The following is a 23,008-nucleotide window of genomic DNA, read 5'->3' as shown; positions in this document are numbered from 1 at the left end:
CTCTTCATATGCATCCTGTTTACCTAGAGTCAACATGATCAGTGCATCTGCCAAAACTCCCTGGTTTTGTTTTGGTTCGTTATTTTATTTTGTTTGTTTGTTTGTTTGTTTGTTTTTCCATCTAACAAGACAAAGAGGATAATACCAAAATTGAAAACATTTGAACATTATGCACTTGATCATTCCTTTTTCTGGCCAGAACTGTTAAACAGCTTTAAGCAAACCTTTTAAAATGTGGGAAAAGGACCAAAACTATACCATATATCTTGTGAAAACATTCTAGGGAATTTATGTTTTTAAAAGTTTTTTTTCATTAAGATAGGATCACTTTTAATTGAGGCATCAGTGTCAGTATACTTTCATACCTAAATCTTAATGTGGAACATCACCTTTGAAAATGGAGCCAAATATCAAAATATGCAGTAGAGGGAACTACTGAAGGATTTGATAATTAACTATAGAATTTCATAGAACCTGGGACTTGTACGACATTAGCTATACCAGCTTATGAGTGAGGCAGAATTACTATAATCTTTACCTTTATTAATTTCTTTCTGATTCTTCTCAAGATCACATTTAGGCTCCCACTTTCTAATGTATACAACACCCTTTATTCCTGTTTAATAACCTTTATTAACAGAATGTAGAGGTTCTGAGGTTCTGTTTGTACTGTGTTCTATGTGATGTTCAGCATTAAAAATAAAAATAATAATAATAAAAAAAAAACACAAAGAAAACCTGAAATTTTACCTCTATATTTCATTGTGTAAAGGCAAGCATTTCAGTACAGCCTAGAAAATAATTAAACACTGATGTTTTAAGTTTTGAAATAATATTTATCTATCCAGAAAATCTATCTATGAAGCCCAAAATAACAGTTACACTGGCCAGAACAGATACATAGGAGCCTTGTATATGGGATATGAGAGCAATTTAGTGTGAAACATCAATAACTTTTAATTTCCCCCCTGGATAGACATCAGATACACATGCAGATGTACAATACAGGCTTCAAAGCAGTACAGAGCAGCCTCAGGGTCTTCCTCTTGCTGCAGCAGAAGTAAAAGCATAGGAGTATAGAATCACCAAAAGAAGCCATTTTCTCATCCTTTCTTGACCAAGTTTCTTACTGTAAGAATCATATAAGCATTGGCATTAAGAAATCCTCTTGCTGAAAAAGTAAATTCACCAGACCTGAAAGTCTGTATGAATGCAGACCTACTAGAAATTCAGAATTTCCAGTTCAAGTTTTGCATTTACTTTCATTGGAACTGTACCACTGAAATCTTTGCTTGACACTTTTGCTGTCCAACACTTTTCATCAAAGCCTTTATTTTCTATGTATGCCTAGCTATGTTAAACTGCACTTACCACCATCAAGATAATGTCTCCTTTTAGAAACTAATACTGTTTATGAATATTTAAAGAATTTTGTCATCCATTTACTTGATAGCTCATATAATATTGAATTTTAATATTGTAAATGTGTACTATGTAAAAGGTAAACAATGTGTTCTATTCTTAGCTATCATAAATTTTGCTGCCATGTTGATATGTAATTTTTTTCTTTCATTTGATTTTAAACTCATGCTCTTCCATGATGCTACTTAGAAAAATGTTCAGAAATCTGAATATAAATCTGGCTATCCCAGATCAGGACACAGACCTAAAACAAATTAGGATTTTAAGTCTCCCATTTTTTAAATCAAATTATTCTTTTTCTGTAATAGAGAAACTTAGGTCTCAACTAAACTTTGCTTGAATTAATAAGCCAAAAATTTGTCTCTGAATCTCACTTTGTAGTTCAAATTCTCCACTATTACCCCTTAGATAAGTGTATACTCAAATTAGACATCATTTCTTTACTGATTGTTTTGGCCTCCTTAACAATGTAAGAATGATCTTAGACATGAAGATATAAATGCTGGTTAGGTTGTAATATAATTGCACTAAGTCCTTGAATATCCTGCATTATTTCCAAAGTGTCACAGTGAGATCGTAAAGGGATACAATAGGAGACAACAAATGCATCAACAAGTGAAGTAAAAACAGGAACTTTTTCTTCTAATACATGTATGCTTGAATCCCATCCAGTATATCTAAACAGTCTGAGAACTGGAACATGAAGTGTATTATTTCCCAGCTTTATTAGATCCTTTCTTAAGTAAAGCTTTTTATGGTGCAACTAAGTGCATCTGAACTTTCATTTGAATCATTGAAAGAACCATCTAAAGTAATTTTTACACCTTACTTATATATGACATCTCAATTTATTTCTGTAGCATTTCAAGTATTGAAAATCCTAAATTTCTCTGAAAATAATCAAAAAAACGTTTGTGAGATTTCTGTTTCACAATTTCTTTGATACGTCCATTTTTTTTGCACATAAATAGAACTATTATTTTTGTACACAGCATACACAGAACCAGAATGTATGAGTCATTCCAAAAATAATGCCTCCTATTTTTTATAAAAACTAAAATAGAAACAAATAACACAACAGCATTATTTGACAGAGCATTCTCAGCTACAACACATGATTTTTCAATGTAGTTGACACTATACACTATGCATTTTTGCCAACAATGAACAAGAACCTGTATGCAGCGTTCATAAAAATCTGTGAAAGCAGATGAGACACACTGTCACTGTCACCACTGCTAAAATGCGCCGCCCACCACTTCACTCTCCTCACATTCACTCCAGAAGTGTTCACCAAGCATCAGTGAGTATCAATAAATGCAATTTTTTTTTTTTTTCTGTGTGGAGGAGTTCAGTATACACCTTACCTGCATATGTACATCCATATCAGACACAATTTTGCCGGACTGCACCTCTGCTGCCATCTGTCACACAGCAACAAAATGTAATGGAATATTGGTGGGAAGGTTCAACCTCTACTACCATCCCACCAGCATCCACCTTTGACATTGTGGGTCAACATAATGCAATAGGAGGCATTACTTTCAAAGCAGCCTTTCTATTTAGTCTCTGCTGTGAAAAGATGCAGTTGCTAATACTTTCCATTACTCTGGCCAGTCCTAAAAGCCTTAAACCCCAAAATGCCTTGTCAAATATTTGGCATTTATACTTCACTTTGGTACTTATACTCCAAATTTTATTCAGAATCTGATATGTTTTGCAAAGCATACATTATATACATTTTTTTTTAATTTTAAAAGATGTAATATGCAGGTAGCAGACTGGAGTGATTTATTTAACTCTCCTATTGGAAAGCACACAGTCTCCTTTAACAAATTGGGATGTTTTGTGTTTTGTTTCATCTTGTTTTTACAAACAGTGAAGCACCACAGTGTGAAGACTGAGAACTAATGATTAATTTCTTAATTTTGTTCCAAGTCTAGATATACTATTTATCTTACATATATTTAATCATTGAGCCCATTATGAAGAACTATATAAAACTGTCTTACTGGATATTTAAGGGCAGAATCTTCTTTCTGCATTACCTTACTGTTTACAATAAAGAAATTTCATTTATTTGCCACGATGTACTCTATTTAATTTATCCTAATTATTATATATCTTTATTCTTATACAATTATTAGGAAACATTTTCTGTTTCCACAGAATAAATTGAGTTTAACTCTACCTGCTTTAATAGATTTGTACTGCACATACAGTGGTGGCACAGAAATCAGCTCAGTGACACTCTGCAGATGCTTTCAAATATCTTCCTGTGTGGCATCACGACACAAGCAGAGCATGCATTCTATATTTGAGACTGAAAACCTTTTGTGATTTCTGCAAAGAGAAAGTCAGATTGTTCCAGCTCAACTCATTACTGGCTTTCAGAGTGGCACAGACTTGAGAGGTACGGAGTCCTAAAACACTGAAAACATCCAAAATAAAAACAAAATAATATATGTACATTTGCTAACTATTGGAGAGTTCTTTTAAGAATCAGACATGATTTTTCATAGAATCACAAGGTTGGAAAAGAATTCTAAGATCATCCAGTCCAACCATCTGCCTATCACCTATATTGCCCCCCCTAAACCAAGTCCCAGGTACAACATAAAAGTTTCTTGAACATCTTTGGGGCTGGTGAATCCACAACCTCCCTGGGCAACCTGTTACAGCACCTGACCACTCTCAAAGAAGAATTATTTCCTAATGTCCAACTTGAATCTCCCCAGGTGCAACTTGAGATCATTCCCTCTAGTCCTATCTCTAGTTAGCAAGTAGAAGAGGCTGACCCCAACCTTGCCGCAACCTCTGTTTAATTAGTTGTAGAGAGCAATAAGGTCTCCCCTGACTCTCCTCCATTCTAAACAGTCCCAGTTTCCTCAGTCACTCCTCATAAGTCCTGCTCTCCAGACCCCTCATCAGCTTCACTGCCCTATTATGAACATCCTCCAGGTCCTCAATGTCTTTCTTGTAGGGAGGAGCCTGAAACTGAACATAGTACTCAGGGTGCGGACTCACCAGGACTGAGTACAGTCACTTCCCTGCTCCTGCTGGCAACACTGGATCTGATACAAGCCATTGACCTTCTTGGCCACCTGGGCACACTACTGGCTCATGTTCAGCTGAGCACTGACCAATATCCCCAGGACCATTTCCTCTACACAGTCTTTCAGCCATTCTGCTCCAAGCCTGTAGCATTGCCTGGGATTGTGGCAAAAATGCAGGACCCAGCACTTAGTCTTGTTGAACTTTATCTCATTGGCCTTAGCCCAGTGATCCAGCCTTTTCAGATTCCTCTGAAAGGCCCTTCTACTCCCAGGTAAATCAATACTTCCTGCCAACTTAGTGTCATCTGCAAACTTATTAAGGGTGTGCCTAGTCCCCTCATCAAGGACATCGGTAAAGATACTGAACAGGACATGTCTCCATACTTTCCCTTGGGGAACACTCACGACCAGTCTACCAGCTGGATTTAACTCCATTCACCACCTTTTGGACCTGTCCATCCATCTAGGTTTTTATCCAGCTAAAAATATACCTGTCCAAGCCATAGGCTGCCAGCTTCTCCAGGAGAATACTGTTTGAGACAGCGTCAAAGGCTTTGCTGAAGTCTAGATAGACTATGTCAGCAGCCTTTCCCTCATCTACCAGACGGGTCACTTGATCATAGGACAGTAGGTTGGTCGAGCAAATACTGCCTTTCCTAGTCTTGATTCCCTGACTGTCCTGCATATGCTGTATGATCTCCCTCAAGATGATCCGCTCCATAAATTTTCCTGGGACCAAGAGCTGGCCAACAGGCTTGTAGTTCCCCAGATCCTCCTTATGACCTTTCTTGTAGATGGGAGTCATACTGGCAAGCCTCCAATCCTCCTGTTGATCAGGAACACTGATAATGGAAAGTGGCTTAGCTGTTATCTCCGCTAACTCCCTCAGCACCCTTAGGTGGATCCCATCTGGCCCCACAGACCTGTGGCAGTTCAAGTGGAGTATCAGGTCTTTAACTGTATCCACCGGAGTCATAGGGGGTTTATTCTGCTCCCCATCCCAGATTTCCAGGTCAGGGGGTAGAGGAGGATAACTGATCTGTCTTTTAAAGACAGATGTAAAGAAGGCATGTTGTCTGAGAGGCAGCCAATAGGTGAGCCATCTGCTGTGTGGGCAGAGATACTCTGCCCTCTTCACCCTCTCTGCTCACCTGCCTTGTACAAATCACCACATCACTACCAGTTTGCCTGACTGCCCACACAATTTGCTGTGCCACACTATGCCAAATTGCCCTTCCTGTTCACTCCCCTCCTGAGTGCTGCACTCTCTAATGGAAGGTTTTATACAAACCGAGAGTGATCTTGTCAATGCTCTGGCTCTGCCCCTGTGATGTCAGAATGCTGCTGCCATGAGGAGGACAATGGCTGCTCTCTGACAAATCTACCAGTTGAGGTAATTCCCTGCTTCAGGGAGGAATGCATTCACATCAAGTACCTCACCAAAAAGCACAGTAGAAGCTCAACTTCTTCTACCATAGTAATTTTTCTGTTTACCAGATTTGATTATATAAAACGAAACTCAAATCTGAGCAGGAATATCAAAGCTTCTTCTCAGCAGGAAAATAAGTAGCAAGTTACCAGAAGAGAGATCAGTTGCTCTGTGCTCTGTAGAAAGTAGACATGTTGAGATTTTACTGTGGTTATGAGGAATGCAGTTCAGGCCAGAAAAAGAACAAGACTACAAATTTTACTTAAAATATTCTTTTTCTAGTAGAATGCAAATGAATATAGTTAGATTTTTTTTATTTTTATTTTATTTTATTTTTTTTTTTTCAAGCAAAAGAAAAACAATTTTAACTACTGAAAACTTTCATATTACTTTTAGGATTGTTCTGGTTTTGTTGCACCAAAGCAAAAGATGCTTGTGCATTTTACCTGCAAGTTTAATCAGATAAAGTAGTAAAATGACATTTCTCACAGATACCAGCATTATTTTCAATTCTTGAATTACTGCAAATTGTTGCAATTTGTTGCAAGTTGCAAATCTGTCTATATTTACCTTGGAAATTTATATTTTTACATTGGTTTTTACAGATGGCTTGACCTTGTCTGCCTGCCAGACCCCTGAACTGCTCTCACTCCTTCTCCTCAATAGGACATGGGGAAGAAAATAAGATGGAAAAGCTCATGATTTGAGATAAAGACAGGGAGATCACTTGCCAATTACTATTATAGGCATAGTAGACTAACTTATTATCAATTAAATGTAGAATCAAGCAAGTAGGATGGTGAGAACCTTCCTTCCCAGACTGAGATCTGTTCCTTCATTCCCAGCATCTCTACCCCCTCTTATTTCCAAGACACTGCAGGTGAATGGAGAATGAAGACTGTGGTAAGTCTGTAAAAGCTCCTCTCTACTACTCTTACTTCCTTACTTTATTCTCTGCTCAAATCTGGGCTACCTATGGGACCATCTTTCTGGGCACTTCCACCTTCTGCAGCATGGGATCCTCCATGGACTGCAGTGTGGATATCTCTTCTACCAGCCTGTTCTCCATGGTCTGCAATGCCTGAAACATCTCCTCCCCTTATTCTCTGAACTCCATGCTCAAAGGGTTGTTTCTTACACATTTTTCTTCATTCCACCTATGTGGTATTTTACCCTCTCTTAAATTTGTTTCCTAAAGGCACCACCATCTTGGCTGCAGGACCAAGTTATGCCCTGCAGGGGGGCCACTGGAGCCAGCTGGAACAGAGCTGCTCAAGCCTCACCTCACAGAGGCAGCTCCTGCTACCGAAACTAGTACAGTTCTCAAAAACATGTTTAATGTTTTTCACATGTCCTGTGATATAAAGAAAAATGTTTTTTTTTTTTTTTTTTAATGGACTCATGCTAGATAAGAATGAGCCTTAGATCTACATACCATCTTTAGAACTACCCTACCATTAACGGATCCTCACTGAAAACAGGGAAAAGATAAGAAACCAAACCTACATATAAAGCTGCTTAATAAAATCTTGTTACATTTTGATTGTTGTCAAATAAAGATTATTCCACTACAGTTAGCAAAAAAGTCATACAGAACTTTGCATGTTTCCTGTCATTTCTTGAAGAATACTTGATTTATCAATGCCCTTTGTTCCATCAGCTGAGTCATAACTGTGACTGAGAAGATGATATCAAGGAACATTATGAATCCCATAGATACTTGGATAATTGGAAAAATTTTATATTTGGTCATTAATTTATGGACATCCAGAAATGCATCATTACATTCAGTACTTTTTATTACAATCATAAAGTTGACCTATCATGAGATATGGGGAAATATTTTAAGTACAACTGGACAATTCTATTCTCTCTAGAAGTATCTTCATAAGGCATATCTTCATTATGTTTTATGGCATTAATTAGAGAGACAATATAGAAAAATATTTCAACTGTCTCAGATACTAGATAAAAATAATACACTTTTCCCACTAATCTAAATTAACCTCTATATTGAAAGCGCCACTGGAACATATGAGAATACTTCCAGGGTCATATACACTCCTAAATATTTATACAGTTTGTTATTAGACATCTGAGTTTTACTGGATGGATGTCTTGTATTGTAGAGCAACAACAAACAATGCTTTGTATTGTAGGCTATGAAAAAAACACAGAAAATGTCTAACAATTGAAACCTCAAAACAGTTATGAAAAATAATTTGATTAAATGTACTTTGACCCCATGTTTACTTAAGGAATTGCTTCCATCTTGAGGAGACAGGTAGTTTTCAGTCAGAACAAGATAATTTATAGTTATCTATATCAAATCTTGAGATACAGTACTATTTCCCTTTAAAAAAATATTGGTCTAATTGCATACCACATTGTTAATTTTATGGAAACAAAATGAAAATATCCACAGAGCCAAACAACTCTCTGCAATTAACACTTTAGTCTTTTGCAGATCTTTCCCAGGCAATACCTGCAGAATAAAACAACCGCTACAGTCCAAGTGACCTTGATGCTGCATAGAGTCAGCCAGCCACAATTGCTCTTTTACAGCTGGAAAGCTTGGCTCATTTTTTGCTAGAAAACATTTAGTTATTTCTGTGGCAGATTTTATGTGGAAATTGGCAGTTGGATGATCTGGACTGCATTGCACAGACACACAAACAGAACATTTGTTCAGAAAAAAAAAAAAAAATTATGTGATCATGGTTTTGGATAACTTTTGCACGGTGAATGAAAAATCAAACAGGGAAATCAATTCCTCTCCATATGGAAACAGGAACCTCTGCTACATGCATCCTTGCAAGGGTATCTTCAGCTGCGTCATATCTTTCCAAATTCCTGTTTTGCTCTGTTCATAAATCCAGCTGGCCCATTGTCCCATGTCTGTTCCAGCTATTGGCTACACAGAATCACAGAATATCTCCTGTCTTTCCTATGTGTGAAAGATTGGTCTACAGTTTCTACTGACCATTTGCAAGTCCCTTATCTGTACATATTTGGTTAGTTCTACAGCAAGTAAAACCCAAGGGAAATGCTGGAGTGGACGTATTCTGCAATTGGAATTTAAATCAATGTATGTAGGTGACATCAGTACAGACAGAGCAGAGGAAATCTTCAAGACAGTCCAAAACTCTCACTTCAAAGGCTTCTGCATAAATTACTAAAATACTTTGTTTTGAAGGTCACTAGGAACTCATTCAATCATCTTGTCTCACATCTGATGTATTGTCAGTGCAGAAGTCTTGCTGAGGGAGGTTCTTACTATCCCTGAGGAGTTAATGATCTAAGTGTACAGAACAAGTAACAGACACCACTCCTGATACCCAGATACATAGCAAATATAACACACAAACTTCACGAACTTGAGTTTTGTACCTTTAACTTAAATTCTACACTGTATATGCTACAGTGGCATTAGCTCTAAGCATTTTTTTTTTCCAGTTAGAAAAATAGTTACAATCTATTCTTGTAAGATAGATTTTAACTGCCACCAATATTTTAAGTCTTACAAAAATAGACTGTAACTATTTAGAGCTAATTCTCCATTCTGTGCCTTAGAAACATTTAACTTCCAGCTGTAGTAGATTCTTAAAGTCACCTAAAACTTAGTCGTAGCAAAATTTCTATATCCTCAAATTACTATAAATATGATCATATCAGTACATATCTTTATTTCAGGTGGGAATTAATACAAAACAGTACAAGAGACCATTTAATAATTGAATACACATTAACATAACAATTAAAGAAAAAGAGATGGGAGTCATCAAAAGACAGGCAAATAATAGCAGTTTTAAACTTTCCTAGACTAGCATTCATTAATAAATGTCTTTCTAATAATGGTTAGTTCTTATTATCAGTCATTGTCATCACCAACATAAATTTAAAGTAGTCAGTTCTTAGCAATCATTCCCAATATTAGCTTCTAGAATAAAGTACTATACTATTAGAATCATAGAATCATATATTAGAATGGTTGTGGAATGGTTTAAGATCATCTAGTTTCAACCCTTGGCTACAGGCAGGGACACCTCCACTAGACCAGTTTGCTCAAAGCCTCATCCAGTCTGGTCTTGAACTCCTCCAGGGAGTGGATGCCCACAAACTCTCTGGGCAACATATTCCAGTGTCTAACCATCATCATAGTAAATGATTTCTTTCTAATATCCTGTCTAAATCTACCCTCTTCTAGCTTAAAGTCATTTCCCCTTGTTTTGTCTCTACATGCCCTTCTAAATAATCCCTCCCTAGTTTTCCTGTAGGCCACCTTCAAGTACTGGAAGGCCAATTTACGGTTCCCCCAGAGCCTTCTCCAGGCTGAAGAGCCAGAGCCCCAACTCTTTCAAGCTGTCCTCATAGGGGAGATGCTCCAGTCCTCTGATTAGTTTCACGGCCCTCCTCTGGATCCACTCCAAGAGCTCAATGTCCTTCTTATACTGGGGGCCTCAGAACTGAATGCAGTACTCCAGGTGGAGTCTCACAAGAGCAGGGTAGAGGGGCAGGATCAGCTCCCTCAACATGCTGGTTGACATGGGAAATCAAACTCTGTAACCCAAGTAAGATTACAAAGCAGGTACAGTTTATTCAGTGCTGTGCAGACACCAGATGCAAGGGGGATAGATCCACCTAACTTGCACACCACCTGGAAAAATCATGCTACAGATATAGGCTGAACTAATACATAATCAATAGTTTTCCCAGAATTTGGATACATATTCATTACACCCTCAAGAGTTCATTAGCATGCAGACCCTCCCCTCTTGCACATGCGTAAGGGTTGTGGGATGAAGATTTGTTGTCTTCCTCACGAAGGCTTCTGAATTTTTTCACTGTAAACTTCTGAACTTTCGGGGGGGGGGGGGAGAGGGGGGGTTCTTCTTGCCCTGTGGACATTTAATCAGCTCCCTGCCAAATGTCCTCGGGCTGTTCTCAAACCCTCATCTTTATGGCCTTCATCCCCCTCACTATCCCAGACACACTGTCTACCATCCCTTATTTTCTAGCAAGCTCTACATTCTTGTTTCTATAAACTATCTCTAACTATTCCCCTTCACCCCCCTTATTCTCAGTCACTATGAAGCCTTTTTGCCTTTTTACTTTCACTGATGGGACCCTTCTCACCTTTCACTGGTCACGCTTCTCTTGATGAAACCCAGGATGTGGTTGGCCTTCTGAGCTGCAAGCTCAGATTTCCAGCTCATGTTGAATCTTTCATCAAACGATTCTCCCAAATCCTTCTCCTCAGAGCTGCTCTCAAGCCATTCTCCACCCAACCTGCATCTGTACTTGGGATTGCCCCAACCCAGGTGCAACACCTTTCACTTGGCCTTGTTGAACTTAAAGAGGTTGGCATGGGTCCACCTCTCAAGACTGTCCAGGTCCCTCTGGATGGCGTCCATTCCCTCTAACTGCCCCTGAACTTGGTGTCATCTGCAAACTTGCTGAGGGTGAACTTGATCCCACTCCCATGTCACCTATAAAAATGTCAAATAACACCAATCCCAGCATCAGTCTCTGAAGAATGCCACTCATCACTGATCTCCTCTTGAAGATTGAGCCATTGACTGCAACTCCCCAAGTGCACTCATCCAGCCAATTCCTTATCCAGTGAGTGGTCCATACATCAAAATCATCTTTCTTCAGTTGTCAACAGGATGCATGCAGGACAGTGTCAAATGCTACAAATCCAGGTAGATGATGTCAGTTGCTCTTCCTTTATCCACTGACACTGTAACTTCATCATAAAATGCCACCAATTTTGTTAGATACGACTTCCATTGCTAAAACCATATTGGTTACCACCAATCACCACCTTTATTTTAAGTATCTGATGTCACAATTAATACTGAAAGATAAAGTTCTGGTTGACCTTACTATCTATAGTGAAAATAAGATGAATGTGAAGTAGTATCTTCTGCCCAAATACTGAATTTGGAATCTTTAAGGCTGAGTAAATTCCCAGCCCTCTGTCTCCACCCCAGGAAAAACACTGCCTGTTCATAGTCAATATTATTTTTCCAGCCTATGCAGATGCCTCCTCCTGAGGTTCATCAGTTTCTATCCTTGCTCAGCTGTTTGTTTGTTTTTTTTCCTAAAACAAAATGAGGCTTTCCCCATCTTTGTGGACTGCGTTTTTATCAATGAACAATAACTTCCTATTGGTGCATTGTAAAAAGCTCTTGGGATGTTGTTTCCAGCCATTGTTCATATTTTCATGACCTTTGCTGTTAACCCATGCTTCATCTGTGCATAATAACAAGAAACATCTGACAGCAAGTTCAGTTCATCTCATAACAAGTTCTCATAACAAGCTGGTAGCAAGCCTAGCATGCCAGGGTTGAGATTTCACAGTTTGAATGAAGCTTAATAAGCATAAGGACTATTTCTAGTTATAGCATGCCAAGTTTAACTGGGCCATGGGGTAAAAAAAAAAAAAAAAAAAAAAAAAAAAAAAAAAAAGCTTTTTTCTTTTATGTTATGCTAGTGTGTTCCTGTTTGAGTAAACAAGTTACTTTCAAAGTTTATTTGACGTGCTTCTACATTTATGAGTGCAGTATGGCTCTGCTTTAGCTACAGCTGTTTTATTAACTAGATGTTTTATAACTAAAGAACTGTAATTCTATATAGGACTATATAACTATACAGGACTAAACTCTACAGAAAGCCAGGCAGTTTTGTTAAATTTATAATTAGATAAGCACCCTTAGGAAAAGAAGCAGCTTCAGACTGCATTTACCAGCCAGAGATCCACTGCACATATTGATGGCACGTTCTCACTATTGACTAGTTTAGCCTCAGAAATAAAGCCAGTCTAACTTCATACATCTCCAGAAAAGCATGCAAAAAATTGCTTCAGTTCAAAAATAAATACTCTTTTCTTAGTCCTGCTACATCATTTTTAAGAAGCTACCTCTGTCTTCTTCCTCTCCTGCTACATCCCATCATGCAGAGAAGCTGCCACAGCTGTTCAAGTACCCATTAGTTTGCAATTCTGCCAGTTCTGTGTACAATAATCAAAGATGGTAGCATACATGCACTTTTTTTTTTTTTTTTTTTTTTTTTGTCAATAGTTGTTGAAGAAGAGAGTAATGAGCTGTTATTCTTGTTGAATTATGTATACTGCATGATAGTTATGTTACTTAAATATCAAGTATTCACTGGTTGTATCCAAGGATTTTCTCAGCCTCATATATTTAAAACTCTGTGAAATGGCTTAACAGTGTGCAGCTGCTTAGGAAAAAATCCAAAACAACTATTCAGAATTCTAAATATAGGCATTTAAATTTACACCATTACACATTACTGCATCTATGTAACACCAAAGACAACAGAAATTCCCTATGCAGATCAACGTAAATGCCCTCACAGGATCATCCAGCCACAAATTATATAGAGGATCCCAGATCAGTGAACTGTTTCTTCGTGCTAAATTCCAGACTCTCTCTCTCATTCTCTCATTTGATTTCAAACTTTATGAGGAAAAAAAAGACCTGACTTTTGTACCCAAGTATGAGATCATTTTTACACACAGACTACTCTCCTACATCCTGTGCCTTGTCACTGAGTTAGCATACATACTTTTTAATTTTTATTTACATATTTTATTTTACAAAAAAGACAAGAGATTCATCTAGTTAAATATTTGCCCACATGAGACTTCCCTTATGCTTTCTTACCGATCAACAGAATTGTCTCCTGACAGTTCTAAATCTCGGATTCAAGCTCTGGAGTTCTGTTTCTCTGAATTTCAGTCAAACTCTGATGTTCATGGCCTTGGCTTTCCTGGGGAGCTTACACGATGAGAAGGATAATTAATCTCTTATGGATATAGAGTGGTGAGGTACTGGAACAGGGTGCCCAGAGAGGTTGTGGATGCCCCGTCTCTGGAGGTGTTCAAGGCCAGATTGGATGGGGCCCTGGGCAGCCTGGTCTAGCATTAGGTGGGATGGTTGGTGGCCCTGCGTGTGGCAGGGGGATTGGAGATTCATGATCCTCGAGGTCCCTTCCAACCCTGGCAATTCTGTGATTCTGTGATATCTAGTTGCCTCCATCCACCATATAGAGAGCTTAGCCACCTTATTTAATCATTTTGTCTGACTCATAGGGTGACATTACAATGCTAAAAATAGAAGTAGGGAGTGTTTACAAATTATAACACTGATCCCAAATAAGTCAAGAACAGCTGCAAGGGGAATATGCTAGAATCAGTTTGGCCATTAAGCAAAAAATATGTACTACTAGTTTTTCTTTGCTGATCTATTTTTAGTCAATCATTATTGCCTCTTAATAAATGCTAATTAGGGATATTTTTTTTTCATTGTTTCATCTGTACTCTCCATTAAGTAACACACCTTGGAAAACTATTGATTTTTTCAAAAATATCATGTAAATAAAAATTATCCTAATTTAGAGTGGAAGTCCAAGAGAGCTGATAGAAGACTAGGAGAAAGAATGACAAAACGTATGTGATTCTTCTACTCATATATTTCATTGACATTAAACCTCTTCTCTTTGTATTCAGGACTGTATCACAGTCCTTCTTGTTTTGTTATGGCTCATCTTAATCATGCAGTCTTTTTTAGCATTCACAGAAATCTAATGTCAATGTTTAGTTCAAGCCAGATGAAAGTAAATGGATTTCAGTTAGCTTTTCAGATGCCAATCTAATTAAACACTTACTGTAGAAAATGAAAGTGACATATGTAACAGAGCATAGAGTTGTTTATGTAGTTTACATAGCAGTTTTCAGGTAGAACAACAATGATTAACACACTATGTTGTTTATTTACTCATTAGAAAGTAACTGGGCTCAGTTTTTATGCAAAGCAAAGACACATTTTCCGTTTAAATTATTCTTATGGGAATTAAGTATCACTCAATAATGAGAGAACAGGGGGAAAAACAAAAACAACAACAACAAAAAAAAAACACCCAGAACAAAACAACTGCTAAAACAATCCAGCTACACATTAAGCAGTTCAATTATTCTCTACAATATCTGGGCAACACTAAGTGCTAATGGGCACTAAACAAGAAGGTGACTTTATTTAATTGGCTCTGTTGATCATATTCCATTGCTCTTGCACTTTGTCATTGTTAAGGGACTCTAAGGTTGATTAAGAGTCTAGGCAGAAAGGAGAGTATCCAAAGTCTCAGAATTGAGCCACAAGCTGCCTGGGATGTCATGTGGCATGGAATATTCTGGTCACTGCTGGTTCTAATAGCAGCAGAGACAAGAAGCCAAAAGAGATTCATAATTGCCCTTTATGTAGGAGTACATTAGTTTTAGCTTACTATATTCCGGTTCTCACACTTTTTAACTCACAAAATCTTCTGTTTATCCAGCAAAGACTAAGCCCATTTAGGAACAGGCTGCACTTCTCCATCTGTTAAATCTTTTCTTTCCTTTTATCTTCTCTTAAGCCCTTATTATTATTATTATTTTCTTTTTATTCTATAAGGAATCTTACCTGTCGCCAGTGCAGAATCTCACTTTCCAAGAATGTATTGATTTCACTTCCAGTTTCTAATAAAAAACAACTGTTGATATCTTCTGTTCTTCTCTCCAACCTACAGAACAAATCATTACTAGTTAATATGTTCTTCTTCTTTAAGGCTAATCACAGGGATCTATCCTTACTTCTGTTCTCTCTTTTTTTTTTTTTTTCTTCTCACAGTATTATATCAAATATTGAACGTCATGGTGCCTGGTTGTTCCAGAAAATTAATCTCACTGTGTACAGTCTTCAGTCAAAACCAAATCATCTACAAATAAGCCTGATCTAGAGCTCTCCATTAGCCTTTGGCACCCATAAGTGTTTCTTTCTGCTACAGCTTTTTGATCCTTGTGGAATCTAAGGAATAACTTCTTTAATTTGAGGGTTACAGAGAACTGTAACCCGTTGCCCTGAGGGGTTGTGCAGTCTTCTCCTCTGGAAATATTCAAGACTTGCCTGGACTTTCCTGTGTAACATATTCTAAGCAAGGGGGATTGATTGATTCTAAGCAGGGATTGGATTAGAGGATCTCTGGAGGTCCCTTCCAACCCCTACAATTCTGTGATTCCATTTAATTTTGTATTTATGTCACTTAGGAAAACTGTTTCCAAGCTAATTCCTGAAGTATTCACGTTTGACTGTGCAGAAAGCCGAAAACTGTGCTCTGAAGTTGCTCTTTCACAGATGAAATTCTTCACTGGCTGGCAGGCTTAGCTTATTTGATTCTCCAGATCACCTTCAGCTTGACTGATAAAGCTTTAAATAAAGAGAAGTTAAGAATAAATATTCCACACATCTCTATATATTGTGCCTTTTTGCTGTGGACTGTTGGGCATTGTTCGGACTTTTAAACTTCAGCATCTCTTCTTTTGGATTAAAACACAGATTTAGATTACTTTTGTTCCCCTGCACATCAACCTAATTTTAAGAAAGTCTGAACTTTTGAAACGCTTCCTCCAGAAGTTCTAGATACTTCTCTTAAGTGGTGCTAGATACAGGCAAATCATTAAAATATATACAGCTTTTTACCCTTTGTATCTTTTCAAAGAATATGCATTAGTGAATGAAACACTATTGCAATCCCTTATAACCCAAGCAAGATGAGAATAAACACTTCCCTGCTTCAGCTACAAACTATTATCACTGGGCTAGCTTTCCAGTTTCAGTGATTTTAGTTGATTTACTTGTACGCTTGTGCTTGAAGAAAAAATGAGCAAATTGTTATGTTTTTTAGGAAAGAGGAGTCTCATAACGGTTGGGGTGGGCAGTAGAGGTGGAAATGGGAGTGTAGAGGGGAGGTAGATTCCCAACATGACTAGAGCCATGAAAGTTTTCCATCTGATTACTTAGAGGTTTCACTGGCACTTTAACCCAGTTAAGATTGCCTTGACCTAATGGCTTTTACTGAGTCCTCTTATAAGATACTCTTCGGAATGTTGGGTAATAAAACACCACTAAGGAAATGGATCAGAAGCCTTTTCAAGATCACGTTTATCGTTATTCACTATTATTTTTACTAACAGATTACATACTGTATTTTCATACTGCAGTACCGGCTGTGTCTGAAACTGCAGAGGGAAGAACAGTGGAATAATTTATAACAGATCCCTTTTGTTTTCTGGAGCTGTTCTCTGATACTCAAAATAGTTTCCAAGAACCCATCAGTGCTGGTGTGCAGAGGGACATGAAATCTGTTTGAATCAGTTTCCTTTTTTTTTTCTTTTGCATATTACAAACAAGGAAATATATGTTTTTCTTCAAGGATTAATTTCTTACTTATTTCTGTATGTTGCCCTGTTACCCTGGTGATTGTTCTGCATTGTATCATTCTATAGGTAAAAGATTCCTCTTTTATAGCTCTATTTTTAACAGTATTGTCATGGTTTTATGAATTTGGTTATCAGTATTCCACATCATAACATCATGTGGTGCACTGGAAGTTAAAGTGCTAATGCTCAAGTTCTGGGCACCTTTCAGAAGAGAAGAACTACATACTACAGGGGGCTTTGCGGTCAGAGAGGAGATATAACCTCTGGCAAGATCACCTGATGGGCTCTTCTTTGTCAGGCTCTCCTCCCTGCTGCTCAACCAGACTGCGCATCTCATCTCAGTTTTATGGTGAGGCCTTTCCACCTTTTGGACACTGTCATTATATTTGATTTATTAGTTTCAATTCTAATTATTTTGTATTATAGTGTCTTATCTTGCACTCCAATACCATATTCAGTAAATTAATTTTGTTTCTCCTCAGATTGTGGCCACTGTTTTTAACAATTTCAGGGTCCCCTCTTTCCCTTTTCCAGAGGTGCGGATTTTGAGAAATCCCTCCGCCCTTCTAGTCACAGAACTGGGCCAAACCAGCCTGTAAACCATTGACAAGCATTTTTTGCATTGTGTGAATATTCTGATTTTTATCAATTTGAGCTGTCATGGTTTGAAATGAGTAATCTTCACCTCAAAGTTCTTCTGCTTATAGTTTCTGGTTCCACAGAAATACTGCTTCTATTTTTTTTCTTACCTTAGCAGACTTTTATTTATGTCTTTACTTCTGTATCTTATTCTTTCCCAGTTGTTCACATATTCTCTCAAAAGATCCTTCTTTGATTTGGTTTGAGCTTTATTTCAGTCACATTACAAAGAAAATTTCTGTACTAAAAGCAGAAAAATAATGTCCTATAAAACAAGTCCAGTGGGAGATTTGTAAATTGCAATCATCTGCTTAAAATATCACAGACTTATTATGCTAAATATTTCAGTAGTGAATAATGTACTCCACTCTCTAAGCGTGCAACCTAATTTCTTATTTCTCTCAGTTTACGTCATTCACAGGAATCTACTGAGCAGATTCTGTTTCTACTAAATTGCCATTCGGTTATAAGAGAGAAATGTCATTATTGTATTTGTGCAAACCAATTTCTTGTTGGGTTGTGCAATATAACCTTTGATTTCTTAATAGAAATATAATTTCTTAAGTAAAGCAAGAGCAAATAAACAATGCAAGGAACTCTAGATGCTCTAGTATAGTGTGGTGTTGACTGCGCTATGTATAACTGTGCATTCAAGGGAAACACTGTAGGAGCTCAGTCCTTGATTTAACAATATACTGATTGTGCAGGTGTTGTAGACTGCATTTATACAGATGGCATACCAGAATGCAGATTTAATCATGTGTGTTTCCATAGTTTGGCTTTCTGGTAGTGCCCACGTAATTAGAGAATTGGTAATAGTCTCTAGTTATTGACAGCTGCACTCAGTTCCTTTTATCCTCTGTTCTCTCTGGCTGACCCCTAGACCGCATAGTTGCTGATGTATTTTTCAAAAAAACTATTTCTTATTTACATTTTTTTTTGTCATTTCAACACTGTAGATGTCACCATATTGCACAATCCTTTTATTGTGTTTCACCCTTTGTGAGATTCATAAGCTGAAATGAATGCTGCTGTTATTTAGGCTAAGGTAATAAAAAAATGGAAGAGGAGATTAGGAAGAAATAATATTGTGAAGAGATAACTGTGTAACCTAGATCAGACATTAAATTTTTGTAGACAGAAATTTGAGTTTTGCTGGTACTCCTTCTTAATTTATGTCATATTGAATATTAAAATTTTCAGAATATTTGAAATCTGAAGAGGAATCAATTAAATATACATGCATATTTACATCCTTTTGGGGCATATATATGTGTGTATACTCATGTTCTACCTTGCTACTTGTTTAACTAAATAGCTGTCCTTGAACAATAGTTGTCTGTTTCTCTGTCAAATGTAATTTCTTTTGTCTCAAGTGAGGCATCATTTAATATTTTCATCAGTGAGCTTGTTGACTAAGTACAGAATATTCTTATTAACCATTCCAAAAAGCTTAAGCCAACAGGGGTAGCTGATATGCTGCTGAATTGAAAGAAAATTCAAAATCATTTCCAGGATTTGAATAAACAATTGGATGAAATTCAACACAGGCAAGTGCCAAGTGATTAATCATCTGCATAAACTTGTTTCTAAAGCATCTGGTTAGGTAATAGATCTGTAGAAAAGGATGTAGAGGTTGTAGTAGATCACGATCAGAACTTGAGTCAGAATGCCAAAAAATCAGAGAGGAAAAAAAAAACCCAGCAGATTGTCATGGGATTTAAAAAGAGCAGTGTTGCCTATAAAATGCATGTAATAATTTTTTTCCCTCTACTTGTTATTGGTAGGCATCAGAGCTGAACCACTGTTTCTGGAGAACACAATTGGAGAGCAATGAGAAGAATTAGAGGTCTAGACAACATGAAGTGTGAGACATTGAAAAAAACTGAAACTGCTTAGCTCAAGAAATTCTGCAATGGGTTCTGATAGCCTTCAGGAACATATAAGGTTGCTGTTGTTAGGAAGGAAATACATTATTCAGTGTTTACAGTGAAGAGATTAAACAATAATAGCTCTAAGTTTTTGAAAATATATTGAAAATTTAGGAAAAGCTCTTTCATGGTAATACTTGTATAGAATGCACGTTAGACTCTGCTATCTTCACTATTTATTTATTCATTCATTTTTTTGTGTGTTCAACAAATACCTCTCAGAGATGACTGAGTGTACAATTAACAAATAAACAGTTAGAAGAGTGGCATGGCTCAGATGGTATTTTACAGACTTATAATTAGAAAGATTCTCATGGTGGAAATAGACAATCAAAAAGGAAATGTGCACCCATGTCACAGAATCACAGATCACAGAATCACAGAATGACCTGGGTTGGAGGGGACCTCAAGGATCATGTAGTTCCAACCCCCCTGCCTAGCAGGGCCACCAAACATACACCTTTACTAGATCAGGTTGCCCAGAGCCTCGTCCAACCTGGTCTTGAACACCTCCAAGGACGGGGCATCCACAACATCCCTGGGCAGCCTGTTCCAGGACCTAACCACCCTCCTAGTAAAAAACTTCCCCCTAACATCCAACCTAAATCTTCCCTCTTTTAACTTAAAACCATTCCCCGTGTCCTGCTATTATCAGCCCTTATGAAGAGTTTACTCCCCTCCTGGGAGTAAGTTCCCTTCAGATATTGAAAGGCTGCAATGAGGTCGCCCCGCAACCTTCTCTTCTCCAGGCTGAACAAACCCAACTCCCTCAGCCTGTCCTCATAGGGGAGGTGCTCCAGCCCCCTGATCATCTTCGTGGCCCTCCTCTGGACCCTTTCCAAAATCTCCATGTCTTTTTTGTACTGAGGGCTCCACACCTGAACACAGTACTCCAGATGGGGCCTCACAAGAGCAGAGTAGAGAGGGACAATCACCTCCCTATCCCTGCTGACCACCCCTCTCCTGATGGAGCCCAGGATCCCATTTGCTTTCCGGGCTGCCAGAGCGCACTGCTGGCTCATGTTAAGTTTCTCATCTAGGCTCATCTGTCCTAGGCTCACAGTAGAAAACTCCCAAAGGAGAAATCTCCAGAAAAAGATCTTTCCCCAGTGACAGTCAGTCCTTAAATGGGGTCTGGGAGAGGTGGAGCCAGGCTCCATCCCTTCCGGTCACATAGGTGAATTGCCTTCACCTGCACTCCCATGGCTAACTCAGTCCTTGCCTCAGGTGATCCATCAGTGGTTCAGCTTGTGACTCAACAGTTCCCATACTGAGATAAAGTTGTTCTTGTCCAGTGTATTAAAAGGATTATATGACCTGCTAAAGTTCATTCTAGCCCTAAATTATTACAGATTTTGGATGATTATTTTCATTTTTACAAGTTTGTTATGTTATTTCTGAGGCCATAATGGATATAACATGCAGAGATAATTTTGGTAGAGCAGTAGATGTAATACTGGTGTGAGACATGTAAATACCAGCAAAAAAATTCCTTTTTTTTTTTCTTCTTTTTTTCCAGTTCAATATTGATGAGCTATATTTTGAATTATATTTCTTAAAAAGCAAAATCATCGGTCTACATCCAGAAAGCTGGATAAATTCATACAGTACTAGACCTTGTAAAATTAAAACCAAACCAAACAAACAAGCAAAAAAACAATTTACAGGAAAGAAGTGTCGAGTCAAATCTTTTCCATCTAATGAATTTTCAAGTTTTTTTTTGTTTGTTTGTTTTTTTAACTTCTTGAGAAGTTCAGAAGCCTTTGAGCCTGGCATAAGTGACTCTAGTTAAATCCTTGTGTTGAGCATGTCAAAATCCACTGAACTGCTGACTGCAGCTGGCATGATAAACTGAGCTGTTTATTTCTGAAAATTCTATGCATTTAACTAGTTTTGCATTTTTAATGAAATGTCTATGGCTTAATACAGAAGAAAGCAATAAAGCAAGCTGTGCTGATTCTTCTACTGTTTACATCAGTTTTGTATGTTACTAGCGTTTGTGGAATTTCTCCTGGATTACATAATGAAACTAATGAAAAAAACTCAAAATCAGGCACACATTTTTATTTTTGTTAAAAGAAGAATAGTCTATATTAAAAAAAAAAAGAAACAAAACAACAACAACAACAACAACAACACAAAAACAACTCTAAATTCTTTAAATACTTAACTAAATTAAATTAATAGCGCACAGCATTGTTCTCCCAAGACCTGGCTCAATTTTCTCACTCTGATTAGCTAGCAATTTGTACAATTACACCTAAATGGATGCAATGCTGATTTCACCACTTATTTTATTATAGCACTAAAGCAGGTACAGAACTATCTGCAATGCTTGTTTACAGTATTACTCATAAACAATTTTTTACACACTCTATTTCAATTTCCCAGCTTGATTAGCTACCAATCTGCACTAAAGCTCTCAAGCTGAAAGGAAAAGCTAATTGCTCTGAGTTTTTCAGATCATTTACATGCAACAGGATTTATGGGTGCTAATGAAGCTCCAGGACAGGATGGTTTTTCTGTCTCACAGCCTTTTTCTTCCTTTCTACTTAATAATACAGTGCACCAAAACATTCTCAATATAAGAATATGGTTTTAGACCCCTAGAGTAGCTGATCAATCTGACAGGACCCTAAATCTGTGAAAAATGCTCTGCAATCAATGGAACTCTAGGAACACTAACTGAAAGCAGAATCAATTACATAGCGACAAGTATTTAGTTAAAGAAAATTCCTCTTCTAATTACAGCATATGAATTAGAATTTGTTTTTCCTAGCAAAATTAATCTGATTCATCAGATTACACCAGATTTATTAATTGAAGAGCTTCTCACTTTATGGCTCAGTTTTACAGTAATATTGTAAAGTTTGGGTGGTTTTTTTTTTTTTTTTTTTTTTTTTTTTTTCTCTTTTTTTAATGTGGGGGAAGAAAAGTTGGGAATACTAAAAGAAGATTTTTATATAATCTAGTTGCTGAAGTTCAAAATATCTCTCATTAATAGTTTGTTCATTTCAAGATAGGCTAATTTTCTCAGCCCAAGGTTTCTTTCCTTTCTAGTTTTCCTGATGCAAAGTGCACTTATTTCTTTTGCTGTGCATTTTCATATTGGTTTAAGATATGTTTTCTGTATGTTTCATCTTACCAAAGAAACACACATCTCAGCTTTGCAGTCTTGGTGTTATGACAGAGTGTAAACAAGAACAACCAATGGGCCCTTGCTTTTCTAGAAACTACTGAACATTTGTCT

The 23,008-nt window shown here is 37.4% G+C and overlaps 1 long non-coding RNA gene across 1 annotated transcript; it reads right to left on the bottom strand.

The window, feature by feature from the left end:
- Positions 1-922: 922 nt before the first annotated feature.
- On the bottom strand, positions 923-5,838 carry LOC116240612 (uncharacterized). Its single transcript, XR_004169346.2, has 3 exons — positions 5,770-5,838; positions 2,790-2,846; positions 923-1,129 (listed from the first exon to the last, which is right to left on the bottom strand). It is a non-coding gene; the product is annotated as an uncharacterized LOC116240612 (long non-coding RNA).
- Positions 5,839-23,008: the final 17,170 nt, after the last annotated feature.

This window comes from Phasianus colchicus, chromosome 2 (genome assembly GCF_987193195.1).
Source record: "Phasianus colchicus chromosome 2, bPhaCol1.hap1.1, whole genome shotgun sequence".
NCBI classification, from domain to species: Eukaryota; Metazoa; Chordata; class Aves; order Galliformes; family Phasianidae; genus Phasianus; species Phasianus colchicus.
This window is presented reverse-complemented; position numbering and strand designations above follow the sequence as displayed.